Source organism: Elephantulus edwardii, unplaced genomic scaffold, assembly GCF_000299155.1.
Source record: "Elephantulus edwardii isolate Elephantulus edwardi_28Jun2011 unplaced genomic scaffold, EleEdw1.0 scaffold00311, whole genome shotgun sequence".
In the NCBI taxonomy this organism is placed as follows: Eukaryota; Metazoa; Chordata; class Mammalia; order Macroscelidea; family Macroscelididae; genus Elephantulus; species Elephantulus edwardii.
The window spans coordinates 1,449,443-1,470,134 of record NW_006400061.1 but is presented as its reverse complement, the minus strand read 5'-3'; positions in this window follow the sequence as shown (position 1 = coordinate 1,470,134).

Genomic DNA, 20,692 nt, shown 5'->3' with positions numbered 1-20,692 from the left:
ACACTTAGTAGACTATCATATGATAACTTTATAGTATAAGTTACTATAATGACTTAATAGAATACAGTACAGTAAATATTCATTTCCCGTAGACTGGGAAATTTAAAAAATTAATGACTTGTTGTACTTCAATATTAACTTTATTGCAGGATCTAGGACCAACTCACTAATCTCTGAGAAGTGCCTGTGTTAGGTCCTTAAAGTCTGCTCTTCTTTCTAGTTGTATATGATAACCTTCACCCTCTCACGTCCTAATAAGCAGCCTACTGTTTTTAATTCCTCACATTGAACATATCATGTGTTTGCATGTGGGATTTTGTCTTTCTTGAATATTATTCTGCTCCTTTTCTGCTCAGGAACTAATTTCTTCAAGATGCAGTTAAAAATGATATCTTTTTCTTCTATGATTCTTATTATTTTTTAAAATTTATTTTAATAAACATTTACAGAGTATGGATTTTCATTCATTGATTGTTGCACTTTTCTCCCTGCTCACCCCTCCCCCAATTCACTTTTCTCTTTGAAAAGTAAAAGAAAAAAATATTTCATTGTTATAGAATCCCTCCCCCCAAGTCTACTCCACTATGCTACTTTCATTCTGGATTCCTGTAATAACAATAATATCTAGTCATATATCCCTTTTAAATAGCTCTGTCCCTCATTTGTTTCAATGTAGTATACATTATTTATCCCCTGTTTTTTGGTCTCCACCCCGACCCCTATGTCAGTGCTCCCTTATAACAGTGGCATTATGCCATATTTGTCTTTTTGTGACTGAGATATTTCACTGAGCATAATGGCCTCCAGGATCACCCATTTTGTGTAATATTTCATGAGTTCCTTGCTTTTCAGTGCTGCATAGTATTCTATTGTGTAAATATACCAGAGCTTCTCTATCCATTTGTTTGTTGATGGGCACTTGAGTTGTTTCCAACTCTTTGCTATTGTGAACAGAGCCAATATAAACATAGGTGTGCATGTATCTGTTTGGGTGGCAGTTATGGTTTCTTTAGAGTATATTCCCGGTAGTGGAATTGCTGGGTCAAATTATATTTCTATTTGCAACTTTTTGAGAAAGCGTCATACTGCCTTCCATATTGATTGCACCACTTTACACTCTCACCAACAATGAATAAGGGTTCCAGTTTCTCTTCTGAAAGATTTCTGTGAAATATTTTAGAAAATTGTTAGGCAAAATGAAGGTGTCCAGAAAGCTAGAAAGAAACCATATATTTGCTAAAAATGAGAAGCATATGGAAAAGAAAGATTATTAGAGCATTGGGAAATTTCATTTTATGACTTCTTAAGAACTTATATTTCAAACTTTCAACATGGCTTGGAACCTGGAGTTTGCATTTGAGTCTCTCTGCTGTTATTCTTATGTGCCATCAAATCAACTACTACTCATAACAATCCTATGATCAATTAATCTGAACCCTGCTTATAATGTGCTTTCGTCAACATCTTTGTTATGTTTGAGCCCATTATTACAGTCACTGTATCAGTTCATTTCTCTCACACTGACTTGCTATATTTCCTGACTTTTTCCAAGGACTGCTACCCTTCTAAAAACATGTTCAAAGAATGTGAGATGAAATTTCATCTTTGCCTGCAAAGATCACCTTGGTTGCACTTTTTCCAAGAAATATTTACTTGATCTTTAGGTATGCCATGGGATATTCAGTACTCTTCTCTACCATCGTAACTAAAAGGTATAGATTTTCCTTCAGTCATTCTTAGTCATTGTCCAAACTTCAGATGCATAGCAAGTAATTTAAAAGATTATGTCTTAGATCAGATGCAACTGACAGAGTTGCTCTTCAGCACTTTGGACAGGCCCTTTACAGCGTATTTCCCCATTGCGACTCATCGTTAATTTCTTGACTCCTAGAACTAAGAGTGTTGATTGTGGATCCAAGTAAGATAACATTGTTGACTGCTGCAATGGGCTCTTGTGTGTCAGGAAATGTGAGGATGGTGCAGGATAGAACAGGGTTCAGATCTTTTGTTCATAGAGTTGCTATGAGTTGTACTTAACTTGGCGACACCTAACAACAACAACAGCACGATGGTCTATACAATGTTGTATATTGGCCCAATGGTTAGAATTTCTGTTTTCTTAATGTTGAGATGTAATCTACCAAATGACATGTTCCTACAAATAGATGGGGCTCTGGATGTGCTCAACAGGCTATGTCAATTAATCTAGATAACTGATTTATTCCCATTCCAAACAAAGGCCATCAAAAAGAAAGTAGAAATTATTGACACAACCCTGCTTGCTGAAACGGAAGAGGACCTGAAGCACCTGCTGCAGAGGGTCAAGGACTGAAGCCTCCAATATGGATTGAGGCTCAATGTCAAGAGGACAAAGATTCTCACCACTGGACCAATTGGCAGCATCAGGATGGATGGTGAAGAGACTGACATTGCACACAGCTTTAGTTTGCTTGGCTCCACCGTCAACAATCTTGGCACCAGCAGCCAGGAAATTAAAAGGTGCATTGCCATGGGAAAGTCTGCTGTTAGGGAAAGTACTGAGGAGTAATGGTGTCTCTCTGGAGACTAAGGTGCGTCTGATACAGGCCATGGTCTTTGCAATCACTTGTTATGCATCGGAGAGTTGGACAATGACCAAGGAGGATAGAAGGAGAATTGATGCCTTTGAGCTGTGGTGCTGGAGAAGAGTATTGAGAATACCATGGGCTGCTAGGAAAACAAACAGATTTGTCCTGGAAAGGGTTAAACCGGGTGGCTCCTTGGAGGCAAGGATTCTGAGGCTCCGTCTAACATACTTTGGACATGTTGTGAGGAGAGACCGGTCCTTGGGGAAGGACATCATGCTTGGGACGGTGGAGGGACAGCGCAGGAGGGGAAGGCCCTTTACTAGGTGGATTGATTCAGTGACTGGGATAATCGGGATGGGAGTGTCAGAGATAGTATGATTGGCACAGGACAGAGCAGAGTTTAGGGCTGTGGTACATAGGGTCACTATGAGTCGCAAGCGACTCGACGGCACGTAACACAATAATAACAACAATATAATTATTATCACATGCAGCAAAATCTTTCTCAAGATTACTTAAAATAACTAGAACAGAACATAGAGAGAGAACAGACAGAAATTCAAGCTGGATTTAGAAAATGTTGCGGCATCAGCGATACCATTGCTAATGGATCTTTTTCTGAAGTAAGAGAATTCCAGAAGGAAGTCTATCTGTGTTTTATAGACTATGCAAAGGTATTTTGGCTGTGTAGATCATAACAAATTATGACTGACAGAGAGAAAAAGTGGAATTCCCAAAACTTAATTGTTCTCATATGAAACCTATACCTAGAACAAGAAGCTATTGTACAAACAGAACAAGGTTTAACAGAACAATTTTAAACATAGTTTAAAATTGAGAAAAGTGTATGTCAGGGTCATATCCTGTCTGCATATATATTCAATCTGTATGTTGAAAAAAATAATTTGAGAAGTTAGACTTTACAGAGAAAAATGTGGCATCAAAATCAGAGGAAGACTCTTCAATAACCTGCATCATGCAGGTGACACAACTTTGCTTGCTGAAAGGGAATATTTCTACTGTGTTATAAAGAGGTCATATTAAAACCACATCCTGTTGTGTATGCATCCTACACAACAAAATGTTGCATCAGAATTATTTTTTTAGGTGTTGGTTTCACTAATCTCATTGTGGGATATGAGCTATGTTGTTCATCTTTACAACTCCTCTGAAAATGGCAATACACCTAACATACAGTGATCTCTGCAAAATTGAATGGCTATTGTAAGACAACAACCTAATGAATGAATTTCATTTTAACACACATACACACATTATTTCCCCAGTTTAAGGTCACTATCACCCCAGAAAATAAATTGGGCCCATTTCTTCCCATGAGTGATCTAATGACTAGAATCCACTTTTCTCTATTCTCCAGGCAAAGTGGTATGAAATGAGTGGGTGAATAAATGGCTATAAACTGATACATAGTGGAACTGTCTAACAGCACATTTTCATAGCATCAAATCTATTTAAGGTCAGATTTTGAAAATCCCACCAGATTCAAAGCAATTTGTAAGTAGCAAAATTCCATTTCAAATCTATTTGTCTCTGGGAAGCTGTGTTTTAAAGTTATTTCTGTCTGTGGGTAAACCAGTCTCTGAACAAACATCAATATCTGTGTGACTTTGGAGTGGCTATATTTGTCATATGTATGTTTTTATCCATCAACTTCTCTTTGTAAAATAAGTCACAGATTAATTTTAATTCACTGTAACTATTAAAAAACAAGTACCATGTATGTGCTAGGATTTCTAGAGAATAAAGAAAATAATGTCTTCCAGGATTCAAATAGAAATTAAAAATCATAGTAGATCTATATTTTTTTACATAAACCATTAAAAATGATACACACACATACACACAACTTCATAAAACCTAATTTAATTCAGTGTTTGGTGGATCTCCCTGATTAAAACAAGCCTGGAAGCAGGTGTGGCATCTACTTCTGAAATAGCTTGCCTCCGGAAACGTTATGAACCTGAAAAAGGATGAACGTTATCCAAGTGTTCATGTCTTTCATTCATAGGGTTGCTATGAGTCGCCTATGACTTGACAGCACTTAACAACAATAACAATTTAATTCATTCTGTCCCTTATGGTGCCAAGAGTTAACATGCTCCCCTGCTAATACAGTGTTGACCAAAAGGCCGAAGGTTCAAGTTCATCCAAAGGACCTTCAGAGGAAAGGTCTGGACAGCTCCTTCCTAAAAATGAGTCAATGAAAACACATGAAGTACGTTTCTGTTCTGACATACATAGGCCATCATGACTCACGACAACAAATTTGGTTTCATTTAAATCTCAACTAGAAAGATCCTTGCATATCAGTTGTTTCCTAGAATTGTGACTAATATTTGGAGAGGTAAAAAGAGACATTTTCCTTCTTTTAAGAACAAAGTTAACAATTATAACTTTCAAGAATTTATTTTTTTTATAACAAAACTTTGAGTACTGTTGTGTTTTATTGCAACATGAAGTCTAACAACTCTAATATTAACTTCTGTGTCTCAGACCACCATCTTTACAAAGAAAAAGTGCAACTTTTTATTTCTTTGGATGCTAACACCCCCCCATGTTAAAAATCAATAACATTTGCTTTCAGTAGAGCTAGCTCTTTTTAATTCAAAAATTGAAAAGGTACTGCAACTAATATTCTTGACTTACATAGTGCAATGATTACATTTGACAGATTTCCTTGCCTATAATTAGGGATTGATGAGGATATGTTGTCAAGCCAAAAAAGTTGAGAAGGTTGTATCTGATGACCCAGAGCAAATCTTAACTTCTTGAGTTTCCCTAGTAATAAAACCCAGCCCATTTTTTCCCTCTTCCTTATCTTTATTTCACCTTTGGCGCACATAGGACAAACAACTCAGAACTAGAGATCTCTTGCCAAGTAAAGATGAGAATTAGGACAAACATAATTGCTGTCATCCAACACTTGTAGATCTTAGTTCCAGACGGTAGAATACATAGGTGAAACCTTTAGGATTAGCAACTTTAACTGCAGTGTAAAGACTTTCCAACATTTAACAGCAGACACATAACATAGCTTCAGTACTCCCTAACGCAATATAGTGAATTGTTTTGGGAGAATCCAACTTTATGTCACAGGGAAAGTTCAAGCCCCAGCAAGCCAAAGTTTGCAAGTTGCCGTCAGGGAGATTCCAACCTCAGAGCAGACTCTACAACAATTGAAAGACAAAGGCACTATAAAATCTGTGTGATTAAAGATTTGCTGCTTAGGATATCACTGAAAGCATCAATTCTGGCATGATCTAAGTCTTTACTTTTTTTCCCCCCATATATATTAAACTTCCTGGAGATGGTCTGTGCACTTAATTGAAATGTTAATTTCCTCATTGCTAAAATGAATTTAGAATTCAATCTAGAATTGTCTATTTCTAACACTATATACATTCTTTATCACTAACTGTTGTTGTATACCATCAAGTTGCAACTGTATCCTACCTGGCCCTCTGGCTTATTCTCCAATGCAGTAAATTGCACAAGAGGAGATTGCCCATCCTTCTCCTGCAGAACAGATGCTGGATTCAAACTGCCTGCCTTTGGCATTGCAGCACAGCTTCTTACCACTAGGCCACTTAGTTACTGTCAATTCTGATTCATGGGAATCCCATGTATATCAACAGAGATCCAGAATGTACTAATCCTTACTAATCCTTTTTGATCAATGTAAAAAATTTAGTAAATTCATGGCATTTATTTCAACAATACCAATTCAATCTTTTTTCATTTTAACTCACTCAATTTTGGTTATGTTGATTACTTAGTGGGGAGAAATAATACCATATACTTAAAATAAAAAAACTCAACTCTTCTATAATTTATCTTTATTAATTCTCTGACAGAATTTCCAGCTATATTGTTTAAATTAAAAATAGCATATAACTTGAAGGTTTTGCAAGTTTTCACAATTTGAAAATACACTCCAACTAGAGAATACTTAAATTACAGAACTCAATTATTGCATTTTATAGTAGATTCTATGATCTACAATTAGGGACTGATGAGCACGTGCCTATTGAAGTGAAACAGTTGATATCACTTGCAATACCTGGGACAATCATATCCCAGACTGCTCAAGTAGAGAGAAAATATTTTGTAGGATTGTCAGTATCCTAATTTCTGGGATGAGAGCAACGCCTAAGGTCCTTAAAACCTTCATATAAAAAAACACACACAAATAAAAAAAATAAAAAAAACTTAAAATAAAAACTTCATATAGGATCCTTCAACTCCAAGCGTTAGGAATTTTAGCAACTCACCTTAGCTACAGTCAATAATCTAGCAGGTATGTTGAAACCAAAGCTTTGGGGAGTAACACTATATACTAAGCTCTACAAATGATGAAACTGTAAATTCTGACCAAAGAACATTACAAGGAGTGGCACCTGCAGAAAATTCCACAAGGTCACCACAAACTTAGATCAGTGGGTCAAGATTTTCATCATTAGAATCAATGATCTTATGTCTATCTCAAAAAAAAGACCTTCTGTCTACCTCAGTCAACAATCCTTTATCACGATTATCATACACACAACTCTTTGGTCAGTACCCTGATTCAAGAAAAATCTAACACGTTCTAGGGGAGCTGTGGTGGCCTAGCAGCAAGAATCTGCAATGCAATACCAAAGGCAGGTGGTTCAAGTCCATCAGTTGCTCCGTGGGAGAAAGAAAGGCAATCTCCTCCCATGTGAAAACCCACTGGAGGGTCAGTTGTGGGTTGGTTTCGACTCTATAATATACAACAGCAATTGCAATGGTAGTGAAAGACATTGACTACTCTATGGACTGCCAAAAAATCCAGAGATCTCTGTCTTTGACAAAGGGTGACCTGAATGCTCCTTAGAAGCCAGGATGGTGAGACTTTGTCTCACATACTTTGGGCATATTCTTACAAGGGGGCTAGTCCCTAGAAAAGACATCATACTTGGAAACATAGAATTTCAAAAAAGGAGGAAAGACTCTTAAGGGCAGGCATTGACATGGTGATTGGAAAAATGGGCTTAAACAGAGCAGGGACTAGGAGAATACTACTCTACTGGACAAGATTTTGTTCTGTAGATGGAGCTGCTATGAGTCAGAGCTGACTCAAGAGCACCTAAAAAGAGTGCTCTTTGGATGAATCTCATTTCTCTACACTTGCTCAGACCTCCCAATATGTCTCTGGAACGGCTCTCTAACATTCAGAAAATTCCTCTAACTCCTCAATTTTCTTTCTCTCTGAACAGTCTCTTTACCTTCTTGCTGCAATCAAAATCTGGCACACTCCTGAGGATACTAGTTCCCTTGCGAGCATCTCAAGTGGTTGCTACTTTTATTCTCCTGTGGGGGTGGGAGGCTAGGAGGAGGAAGAGTGCTAGTATTCTATTGTTCACCAATACCCTTCCAAAAAATTTTCTCAGAAATACTCATAATTCTCTCCTCTGAGTCCATGTCATGCCATCTAATAGTACTTTCTTTCCCCCTCCTAGTACCTTTCATCTCTGAACTTCTTTGCTTCATTCCTTTGATCTCTAATTCAGCCAACCTTCGCAGTGATTTTCAAATCTATAAAAAGAATTCACATAAGAATATGATTTCGTATCTCAGTCTTAAGAGTCTCAATCTTCTCATGCCCAATAACCTTCTTCCTTTGGCATACTGCTACCAACTCTTGGGGAACACCTTGGGCCTTGTCATTTGTAACTGCTCCACTGTCAAAATAGCTTATAATGCAGCATTCTATTGATTATTTAGTTTATTGATCCCCTCCATTATCTTTTATTCCATCACTCATTTTTTTCTTCTCTTGTTCCTTGTCCAGCCAAACTTTATGACTTGTGATTTCAATAAATCCTTGCCAATATCCAGAAATTTCCATTGCACCTCTCGATTGCACTCTACACAGAATGCTAATTCTGTGCATATTCTTCTTCCGTTCCTTTCTTTTATAGGCATGGTCTTCTCAGTCATCTGCTTTGCATCAGAGAGATGGACAATGAACAGAATGAAATGATGATGTCTTTGAATTGTGGTTCTGGAGAAGACTACTGAATATCCCAGGGACTGCCAAAAAAGCAAACAAATATGTCTTGGAAAAAGTGCTGCCAGAGACAAAAATGGCACAGCTTCATCTTTCATACCTTAGACGTGTAGCTAGGTAAGGCTATCATGCTTGGAAAGATGGAGAGTCAGCACGGGAAAGGAAGACCCCGCCCCAATGAAATAGATTGACACTGTGACTTCAGGATGGGCTCTAATGTGTCAGAGGTGACAAGGACGGCACAGGACAGGGCAGAGTTCACATCTGCTGTTCATAGGGTCACTATTAGCCATACTCTATTTAATGGCACCTGGTAATAGCAACAATAATAACATATTCAACCTGCCTTTTTGGAAAAACTCACACAATGAGGATTGGTGTCACTAAAAATCATAACCACCAGACTGAGAGAGGTACTCAGTGTTGTCTAGCAAGCCTTCTAAAATTCTCTAATCTTACTTTCAACAATATATTTTTCAAATTCTTCTCTCTTCAACTATGACACTCATCACTTACTACCCCCACCCCCCATTTCTCATTAATCTCAGGGGGGAAATCATAATGCTTAACATAGTTTATGAGGCTACAAAAACTTTGGCCCGCTTTCTTTTCTATCTTCACTTTAATATGCTCTCCTTGCTCCTCTCTGGCTGCAGTAGCTTCTTTTAGTTCATTAATGGTTCATTTACCACACAGCCTTTACACTTGACATGTTTTTCAATCTGTAGTACTTTTGCCCACAACTTTTCTAGTTAACTTTTACTCATAATTTAAACCAGTACTGCCCAATAAAATTTCTGAGAATGTTCTATAATCTGCACTATCCAATATGGCAGCCACATGTGACTAGTAGGTACTTGAATGCTGTTAATGCAACTGAGAAACTGAATTTTTCATTTCATTATAATTGATTTAGAGAGCACTGATGACCTAGTAGTAAGAAGCTATGCTGCAATCTGAAAGGAACTTAATTCTAATTCACCAGCTGTTCCACAGGAGAAAGATGGGCAATCTCCTCTTATGCCAATACACTGCCTCAGAAAATTCAGTGGAGGTTCAACTTTGGGCCAATTCTGACTCAATAGTACTCAAAACAACAACATAATTTATTTACATTTAAGTAATTTTACATAGCTAATGTCTAGTATCTTTGACAGTACAGTTTAAGATCTTACTCAAACCAAACTTTTTATTAACATTATAGATGGCACTGTGTTTCATTCATGTGCATTGTGTTTAGGTATTTTTGCTCCCTCCCTGCACTCACCAAACCCTGTGAAAGGATGATTTCCACCGCGCCCCCCCCCGCCCTCCTCTTCTAGTTCCTCTGACCCTTCCCCGTCCCTCTTCAGCTGTCCATACACATCTTACTGGTTAGCCTTCTGTTTTTACAATAGTGCTTTTATGTAGCATTTGTTCTTATGCACCTGAGCTCACTCAGTATAATGCTCTCTAGTGTCTCTCAAGTTATATAGTATTTTTCAAAATTGTTGCTCCTGAGTAGTGTATAATATTCCATCATCTGAATGTAGCAAAATTTCTAAATCTGATCATTTGTTGATGAACATTTGGGCTTTTCCATGTTTCTGCTATTTTGAATAGTGTTGTTATGAACATCAGTGTATAATGCTCCATGTGTATCTCAGTTCTCTTTCCCCTTGGGATATATTCCTAGTAGTGGAATAGCTGGGTCATATGGAATCTCTATGTTCAGCTTTTTGAGAAAACATCAAACTGCTTTCCAGAGTGATTATACCATTTTACAACTCACCAACACTGCTATAAAAGTTCCAATCTCTTCACATCCTCTCCAACATTTATTGCTTGCTGTCCTATTAAACTTTGCCACTGTAATTGGGGTGAGATGATTATCTCATTGTAGTTTCGATTTATGTCTCCCTTATTGCTAATGATTTTGAGCATTTCTTCCTGTCTGTTGGTCATCCAAATGTTTTCCTCTATGAAAGATATTTCTGTATCTTTACCAAACTTCTTTAAGGCAGACTTTCCAGATTTCCCATCTGGACTGTCCATCATGTACTCTTTTGACTCTTTTGCTTCAGAAGACATTTCTCAGTTTGTATCTATGGACTCATTGTATGCATTTACCATTAAATTCCTAGCACCTACCATAACTCCTGCCACACAGTGGTGTTGTTTTTATGTACCTTTGAATCAGAGACCATTCATAGCTAACACTCTAGTGAGTTTTCAGAGGCTCTAATTTGTGCAGCAGGAGATTGCCCATCTTTTGTCTGCAGAGCAGATGGTAGGTTTGAACTGATAGCTTTTGCACTGGCAGTATAACTCTTTACCACTAGGCCATAAACATTGTTGAATGTATGAATTAATTACTATTGTAAGGGGACAGGGAAAGAGTAAAAGTTAAAATTGCTTCCAATACTCTCTAGTGTATAATTCAGTTATTTCATATTATTTGGATCCACAATCAGTACACTTAGTATCCTTTGTCAGGAAATCAGGAGACATATTGCACTGGGAAAGTCTGCAGTCAGGGACTTCTCCAAATTATTGAGGAGTAATTACGTCAATTTGAGAACTAAGGTGTGCCTTATTCAAGTCATGGTCTTTTCAGACATTTGCTATGCATCTGAGTGCCGGACAATGAATAATGATGTCAAAAGAATAACTGACACCTTTGAACATTAGTGTTGGAGAAAAATACTAGATTATCCCATGAACTGTCAAAAGAACAAACCATTATGTCTTGAAGAAGGTGAAGTCACAGTCTTCTTTGGAGGCAAACATGATGAAACTTCATCTTACATACTTTGGGCATGTTACTAGAAGAGGTTATTCCTTGGAGAGAGACATCATGATTGAAGGGATGGCAAAGGAGAGGAAGACCCTCAACTAGGTAGATTGACACAGTGACTGCAGCGATGGGCTATAGTGTTTCAGAGAGATTGTGAAGATGGCACAGGACAGGACAAGGTTCAGATCTATTATTCATAGGATGGCTATGAGTCATACTCTGCTTGATGGCACTTAGGGACAACAACATGGCATAAATAAGCTTGCAAATATAGCCAGAAATGTACAGTCCTGAGAGGATAAAATGGAACTTTCTAAAAATTAAGTCCTTGTGTGCCTATTTAATGACTTTTATCCTTGGTTGTGAATTTTGTTTTACATGCTTATTTACCCTCTACAAATATGCCCACTTGGGATTGTGAGTCATGTGTATCTTTGCCTGTCTGCTTGATAGAATTACCTTTTTGTATTGCCACTTCTCAGCATCTTTGAAAATTTGACATAATATTGTTTCATTCTAATTTTCTTTTTAGTTCTGTAATTTGTAGATTGTATTTAACTATGTGATTTCTGTTGTGATATGTACTGTAAAGCAACTCAATCATGATGGGTGCTACATAAGTCAATTAATGATTACTTCTTCTTGTTGTTGTTATTGATTGCCGTCGAGTCAAGCATGACTCATAGTGACCCTATGAACAAAATAACTGAAGCCTTTCTATGTTGTCATTTCTTAAAGCTCATAAAGTTTCCAGAGACATGCTGTTTAGGAAATGGATAACAAAAACAACCACAAAAAAAAAACCACCAAGCTTTTTCTAATCAGGTGGAAAGAAAAATCTACAAACTGAGAAAGAACATTGAACCATATTTCAGGGAAGGATCTCATAATGAAAGAATACTACAGGAACTCCACAAGAAGAAGACTGATAATCCGAAAACAAAATGCGTGAAAGAAATGGAAAGAGTTTTTGACAAAGGAAGACATTTGGATGGCCAGGATTAACCTGGGGGGTACGGGAGGAATGTTCAAAATCACTGGTAGTCAGAGAGATGCAAATCAAAACCACAATGAGATACTATTTCATCCTAGTAGCAGTAGAAAAGTTTTATAGAACAGCAAATAGTAAATTTTGGGGAAGATGTGGAGAGACTGGAACTCTCATGAACTGCTGGGGTATTGTATAAAGGTACACCATTCTGGAAGGCATGATCCCATTATTCTACTACTGGGAATATATCCCAAGGAAATTATAATAGAGACATGTAAACCTATGTTCATAGCAGTGTTAAGTTACAATAGAAGGAATAAGGAAACAGCACAAATGTTCATCAAAAAGTGGACAGATCGAGAATTGTGTTGCATTTACACAATGGAGTATCATGCAACACTAAGGAACAACTATTTCGTAAAGGATCAGCCATTTAGTTCTGAAAAAAACATGTCTTTGACCTAAGAAAATGAGGACTGAAGCACAAATGGAGACTTGTACACCAATGTTCATAGCAGCATTATTCACCATCTCAAGAACATGGGAACAGCTCAGATGTCCAATCACAATCAACTGGGTTGAGAAGTTATGGTACAGTCACACAATGGAATACTACTCAGCACACAGAACAATAATTTTGTAAATTGTTATTTAACGTGGAAGGGACTGGAAAGCATTATGCTGAGTGAACTAACTGAGTGCCATCAGGACAAATACTGTATAAAAACATTAGAATGGGCATGAGGATCCAGGTTGGGGAGGATGGAAGCAAACGGGTGAAGATGAGCAAGCGGTGGGGGGAGAAGTAATCATGGGGTTGCACAATTTGATGAAGGGGGTTATGGAAATGGGAAGAAACTGGTGTGAAACACAATGTATTAAAATTTTATAAATAAACTAGTATAATTTAAAAAAAACAACAACAGGTTTTCGAAAACCCTATGTACAATAGAGCACACTTAGATTAGACTAGCAGATATGGCAACTTAGGCTGAGCTCTCAAGTTTGGAAACATAAAGGAGGAGAAACAGTTGTAAGTAGACACTAGTGACTAGAATATTATGAAAGAAACGGAACGCATAAATATTGAAATAATGTTGTTGTTGTTGTTGTTAAGTGCCGTCGAGTCCCAGGCGACTCATAGCGACCCTATGAAGGAGAGTCCTCAATGCTTGGGTGCCTTTCATCCTCTCTCCAGGTTCATAGGGTTTCTGGAGGCAAGCTGTTATGAAAGTGGATGTCACTCCCACTTCCACATTGACATAATAGGTATGTCGAAATAAGATGGGTTAACATGGGACATTTTGAATGAGACTATGGGTCTACTATGCAGGAAATTAAAAGATGAGGGGAAAACGGGACCATATTCATTATGAAAAATGTCATTTATAGATCGATCTTAAAATACAATGAAAGAATTTTCCTTTTACGTTTCAAAGAGAAGAGTGTACTGTGGAGCAGAGTTGGGCAGGGAGAAAAGTGCAACAACGAATGGATGGAAATCCAAAGTCTCTGTAAATTTTCATTAAAATTAATAATAATAAAAAAAATTTTTAAAAAGAAACCTAAAAAGTATAGAATGCTGTGAATGACAGAATAATATACATATGCATATAAAGAAGTCCAGTGAATACCACTATCGTTCAAATATATGCACCAACAACCAGAGCCAAAGAGGAGGAAATAGATTACTTTTTCTACCAACTTTTGCAGTCAGAAATCAATAGAACATGCAATCAAGAGCATTAATAATAATGGGTGACTTAAATGCAAAAGTTGGGAACAGGGAAGAAGGATCAGTAGTAGGAAAATATAGACTTGGTGATAGAAATGAGACTAGGGATAGAATGATAGAATTCCGTACAATCAATCATTTATCTATTGTTATCTCCATACCTTTTCAATCTGTATGCAGAATAGATTATCCAAGACGCTGGGCTATACAAGGAGGAATGTGGTGTCAGGATTGGTGGAAGAATCACAAACAAGCTGCATTATGCAGAGACACAACCCTGCTTGCTGAAACTGAGGAGGACCTGAGGCGCTTCCTGCAGAGGGTCAAGGACTTCAGTCTTAAATATGGATTGAAGCTCAATATCAAGAAGACAAAGATTCTCAACACTAGGCCAATTGGCAGCATCAGTATGGATGGTGAAGAAATTGAGAAAGTTAACAGTTTTAGTTTACTTGGTTCTACAGTCAAAACTCTTGGTAACAGCAGCCAGGAAATCAGGAGATGAATTGCATTGGGAAAGTCAGCTGTGAGGGACCTCTCAAGAGTACTGAGGAGCAGCAACGTCAGGCTGGAGACTAAGGTGCACCTGATCCAGGCTGTAGTCTTTGCAATTACATGTTATGCATTGGAGAGTTGGACAATGAATAGGGATGATAGAATGAGAATTGATACCTTTGAGTTGTGGTATTGAAGAAGAGTGTTGAATATACCATGGACTGCTAGGAGAACAAACAGGTTTGTCCTGCAGAGGGTGAAGCCAGAATGTTCCCTGGAGTTAAGGATTCTGAAACTTCGTCTGACATACTCTGGGCATGTTGCAAGGAGGGACTGGTCCTTGGAGAGGGACATCATGTTTGGCAGAGTGGAGGGACGGCACAGGAGAGGAAGACCTTCAATGAGATGGATCGATTCTGTGAGTGGAATAGTGGGAATGAGTGTGTATGGCATTTGGGGCTCTTGTACATAGGGTCGCTATGAGTCTCAGGTGACTCTATGGCATATAACAACATGTTATAAGAAACATAAACCATGACTATAGACATGGATTTCATCTAATAGTATATACAGGAATCAGATGGATTAAATCTGTGGAAAGAATCATAGAAGCAGCTCAATATCAGCTGTGAAAACTAGGCCAGGTGCTGATTGTGGAAGAGACCATCAACTACTCATATGCAGATTTAAACTAAAACTACAAAACGGTTAAATTAAATCCACAGGAACCAAATTTTGAATGTGAGTCTATCCCACCTGAATTTAAAAACCATCTCAGGAACAAATTTTAGGTCTTGAACACTAATGAATGAAGACCAGATGAGCTGTGGGAGATTATTAAGAATATCAACCACTCAATCATATATCACTTGGTTAGCACAGGAATCCAGAATTAAGGTTGCATAAAGAAGTGTACTCAGGGTGGGGGGTGCGGGGAAGGGACGTGGGAATTGTATACTAATGAAGGAATTTTTTTTTCTCTCTTCAGAGGGGGAAGCGAGCTGGTGGGGAGGGGTGGGAAGGGAGAAAATTTCGGCAATCAATGAATGGAAATCCAAAACCTCTGTAAAAAAAAATTATATATAAAAAAAGAATACCAACCACAAAGAATCCAAAAGTTTGTTACAAAGATAGAGGAGGGGGATAAAAACCCAAGATGGATGTCAGAAAATACTTTAACTACTGCACTAGAGCACCAAAAGGCCAAAACAAAGGGAAAAAACCAAGAAGTTAAGGACCTGAATAGAAGATATCAAAGGGAAGCATGGGAAGACAAAGCAAAATATCATAATAAATTGTGCAAAGAGCTGGAGTTGGACAATCAAAAGGGACAAATTCATTTGACATTTCTTAAGCTGAAAGAACTGAAGAACAAATTCAAGCCTTGAGTTGCAATATTTAAAGATGCTATAGGCAGAATATTGAATGAGCCAGGAAGCATAGAAGAAAGATGGAAGGAGTACTCAGAGTCACTGTTTCAGAAATAATTGGCTGACACAGAAGAATTTCATGAAACAACATATGATCAAGGGGCAGTGCTGATGAAGGAGGAAGTTCAAGCTGCTCTGAAGGAATTGTGAAAAAACAAGTCCCCAGGAATTGATGGAATATAAAATGACATTTTTCAACAAACAGATGATGCCCTGAACATTCTCATCAAGTTGTGTAAAATATCTGAAGAACAACTATCTGGTTAACCGACTAGAAGAGATCCATATTTATTTATTTATTTATTTTTTTAAAAATGACCTGATGAGAGTATGGAAACTATCAAGCAATATCACTGTTATTACATGCAAGCAAAATCCTGATGAAGATTATACAAAAATTTCGAGAACAGTATATTGACAGAGAACTATCAGAAATACAAGCTGGATTTAGAGGAGGCTGTCACAGTAGAAGTATTATTATCAATGTTAGATGGGTCTTGATTGAAAGCAGAGTACAGAGGAATGTCTATCTGTTTCTTTGACTATTCAAAAGCATTTGACTCTGTGGATCACAAACTGTGGCTAACCTTGAGCCGAATGGGAATCCTACAACACTTGATTGTCCTCAAACCAGGAAGAATTCCTCAGAACTGAGCAAGTAACCACTGCATGGTTCAAAATCAGGAAAGACATGCATTAGGGATGTGACATATTTCCATATCTTTTCAATGTGTATGGGGAACAGATATTCAGGAGGCTGGACTATCTGCGATACACAAATGACATAACCTTGCTTGCTGAAACTAAGACAAACCTAAAGAGTTTGCTGCTGAAGGTCAAGGACTGCAGTCTTCAAAATGAATGAAAACCCAAAATCAAGAAGACAAAGATTCTCACCACTGGACCAATTGGCAGCACCATGATAGAAGATGAGAGATTGACGTTGTTAATAATTTCAACTATCTATCTCAGCTCCACAATCAACACTTTTGGTACCAGCAGTCAGAAAATCAAAAGATGAATTGCATTGGGAAAGTTTGCGGTCAGAGACCTCTACAAAATACTAAAGAGCACTGATGTTAGTCTAAAGACTAAGGTACACCTGATCCAGATCATAGTCTTCACAATTGCATACTATGCATCAGAGAGCTAGACAAGTACTAAGGATGACAGAAGACTTGATGCCTTTGGGTTGTCATGCTGAAGAAGAGAAGAACATGCAATGGGCTTCCAGGAGAACAAATATATCTTTCTTGGAGATGGTGAAGCCAAGTTTCTCCTTGGAGGCAAGGATTTTGAAACCCTATCTCACATACTTTGGCCATATGGCCAAGAGGGACCAGTCCTGGAGAAAGACTTCATGTTTGGAAGGGTGGAGAGGAAGACCTCAGAATGAGATACAGATTAACATCGTAACTGGGGCAATGGGGTTAGGTGTGTCGGAGTCAGTGAGACTGCCATAGGATAGGGAAAGGATCAGCGCTATTGTAAATAGGGTGACAGTGAGTCGCAGGTGACTCAAAAGAGCAATAATAACAACAACGATGTATCATGGGAGAGATTAGAGAGCATTATGCTGAGTAAACTAACAATCTCAAAAAGATAAATACTGCAGTAGACTATTATTAGAAAAAAATTTGTAAATTAGTAAAAATAGAAAGACAGCTAAGAAGATATGTATAAATGTCCATACAGATAAAAGGAAAGGGAGAAGGAAGCACAAAATAGGGAAGGGTAGAAATCACTGGGATAGCACACTTTAATCAGTAGATAGGAAGGAGAATGAAGGAATAGGAAAGATTCAATGAGGACTAGGAGAAATCAGGTAAGATTAGGGATAGGTCAATAGTTAATAATTATTTAAAATAAAATGTACATAAATAATTGTATGAAACATAATATAAATGGAAGATTGTATAAAATACAATGTGTATGAATGAAACCCAATGCAAATTGAATTTTTGTATGCAAATCAACATAAAATTTTAAAAAATAAATCAAAAGACTGTTGTTACATTGAGTAAATCTGCTGTAAGGAACTCCCCAAGGTGTTAAGGAGCAAAGATATCAGTTTAAAGACTTCATGCTTGGAAAAATAAGAGTCATCATAAGAGAAGACGACCTTCAACAGGATGGACAGACACAGTAACTGTAACACGGGGCTCAGGTATACCAAAAATAGTGAGGAAGCCACAAGATATGACAGGGTTCAGTTCTGTTGTTCATAGGATTGCTAATGTAGTAGCGGACTCCTCGATCGTACCTAACAACCAAAACAAAAGAAATGAGTAAAGGGCAAGACAATACTTAATGCCTAAAAAGGGAAGAGAGGGAAAGGGATGGAAAGTGACCAGGCTTAACTCAAAAGGAGGCTAGAAAGAATAAAACAAACGAACCAGGGAAAAACAAAAAACAAGAAGAAAAAAAAAATACCTAAACTATGATAGCAGAAATCAAAATGTATTAGGGACCATGTTGTTGTGTGCCACTGAGTCGGAACTGAACCGTACGTAGCTGATCCTCTGGTTGGTTGTCCAGGGCAGTTAATTACACAGGAGATTGCCCGCCCTTTCCAGTTAATTACACAGGAGATTGCCCGCCCTTTCCCCTCAGGAGCAGCTGGTGGGTTTGAACTGCATAGTATCAGGATTGCAGCACAGCTTCTTACCACTTGGTTACAAAAGTTGCCATTAGAAACCATGTTGTGGACAAATACTATATAAAACCATCATTGTATAATGAATATGAGGAAACAAGGGGGGGTAAGGGTGGAAACAGAGGGGTTAAGATGGGGCAATAGAGTGTTAATCCTATAGTTGTACAATTGGATGGGTGGGTGGGGTGAAGGAAATAGGAAAGATCTTTTGTGAAAAACAATGTATTCAAACTTTGTAAATAAATCAGAGTAATATAAAAAAAATTTCTTCTATTTTAAAAAAAGAAACCATGTTGTGGTGTTGTGTGCCTTCGAGTTGGAACCAAAGCACAGCTGACTGTCTAGAGGATCGCCCTCAATTAGAAATCATAGTACATATAAACAGTCTAAAAGAGAGATAATTTCAGATTTGATTGAGAAAAAAGAAATCAGTTTTATATTCTTTTTAAGAAGCATATGTAAAATTTAAACATACAGAAAGTTTGAAGAAAGAACAGAACAGAATATAGGAGAAAACTAAACAAAGGAAAGCTGAAAGTGTTACATTAATGTCAGGTAAAATTTTCTTTAAAAACAAAAAGTATCATTTCACTCTACTGCCACAAAGTCAGTTCCGACTCAGAGTGACTCTTCATCATATTTCTTATGGGAAGTGAGTACTCATCTTTCTCCCACTGAGCAGCTGGTGAATTTAAAACTACTGACCTTTTGGTTACTAGTGCAACATATAATGTGCTATTCCACCAGTATGGTTAAGGATTAACTAATAAAAAGAACCATTCCAAAAATAACATAACAATTCTAAATGTAGATAGAGTAAATAACACAACTTTAAAATATAAAAAGCAAAAATTGGCAGAGTTTTACTGGAGAAGAGGTGTATAGAAACAAGTAATTAACAAATTGAATGTGTGATAAATGCTCATGAAACCTCCAGCTAAAGATGTTTACAGGCAGTTGGATATAGCTGATATAAATCATAAGTCAGTAGACAGAGGTCTGAGTTAGGGTTAAAATTTAAATGTAGAAGCAATTCTTACTGAAAATTCAATAGATTTTTAACTTTTTGAGGGGAAGAATTATGCATTCAACTTTTCAAGCTCCGATACTTAACACAGTGCCTTACACAAGGAAGTGCCTGATAAAGGTTAAATTGAAAATGTATTCAAAGATTTTCATTCTGTTGAAATAAGACACTTTTAGTACTTGTTACTGTTTTTGTGTACCATGGAGTCATAACTGACCCATAATTGACCTTTTGATCAGGGGCAGTTAATATCAGGGGTCATTGTCCATCCTTCTCCCACAAAGGAGCTGGTGGTCTCGAATCACATGCGTTCAGGATTGCAGCACAGCTTTTTGCCCCTAGGCCACCAGAGATCCCTTTTAGTGTTAGAGGTTAATATTTATTGAATGAATACTGTGAAAGCCTCTGAGACTTTGCAGAAGAAGGTGGCTCATCTTTTACTGAGGAGCAGCTGGTGGACTTGAACTGTTCAAACTTTAGTTAGCAGTGCAACATGCAATACATTCTGTCTCCAGAGTTCCTTATCAGAAACGTTTGTTGTGGTGGTGGTGGTAGTGGTGGCGGTAGTGGTTATGTACCATTGAGTAGCCTGCAACTCATAGCAACCCTGTGCACAGCAGCTCTGAAGCCTGCCCTGTCCTGAGCCAGTCTCACTGATTCTGACAAACCAACCCTCATTGCCCCACTCACTGTATCAATCCATCTTATCCAGGGTCTTCCTCTCCTGCATGCCCCTCCACCCTTCTGAATATAATGTCCTTCTCCAAGGACCAGTCCCTCCTAGCCATGTGCCCAAAGTATGTGAGACTGAGAGTCAAAATCCTAGCTTCCATCAGAAGGTGGGCCGTTCAAATCCACCCAAAGCTCCACTGGAAAAGGAGGGGCAATCTCCTTCTGTGCCAGTCGGATCCGATTTGACCGTACAAAAATGGAGGAGGAGGAGGAGGAGGAGAGGGAGGAGAA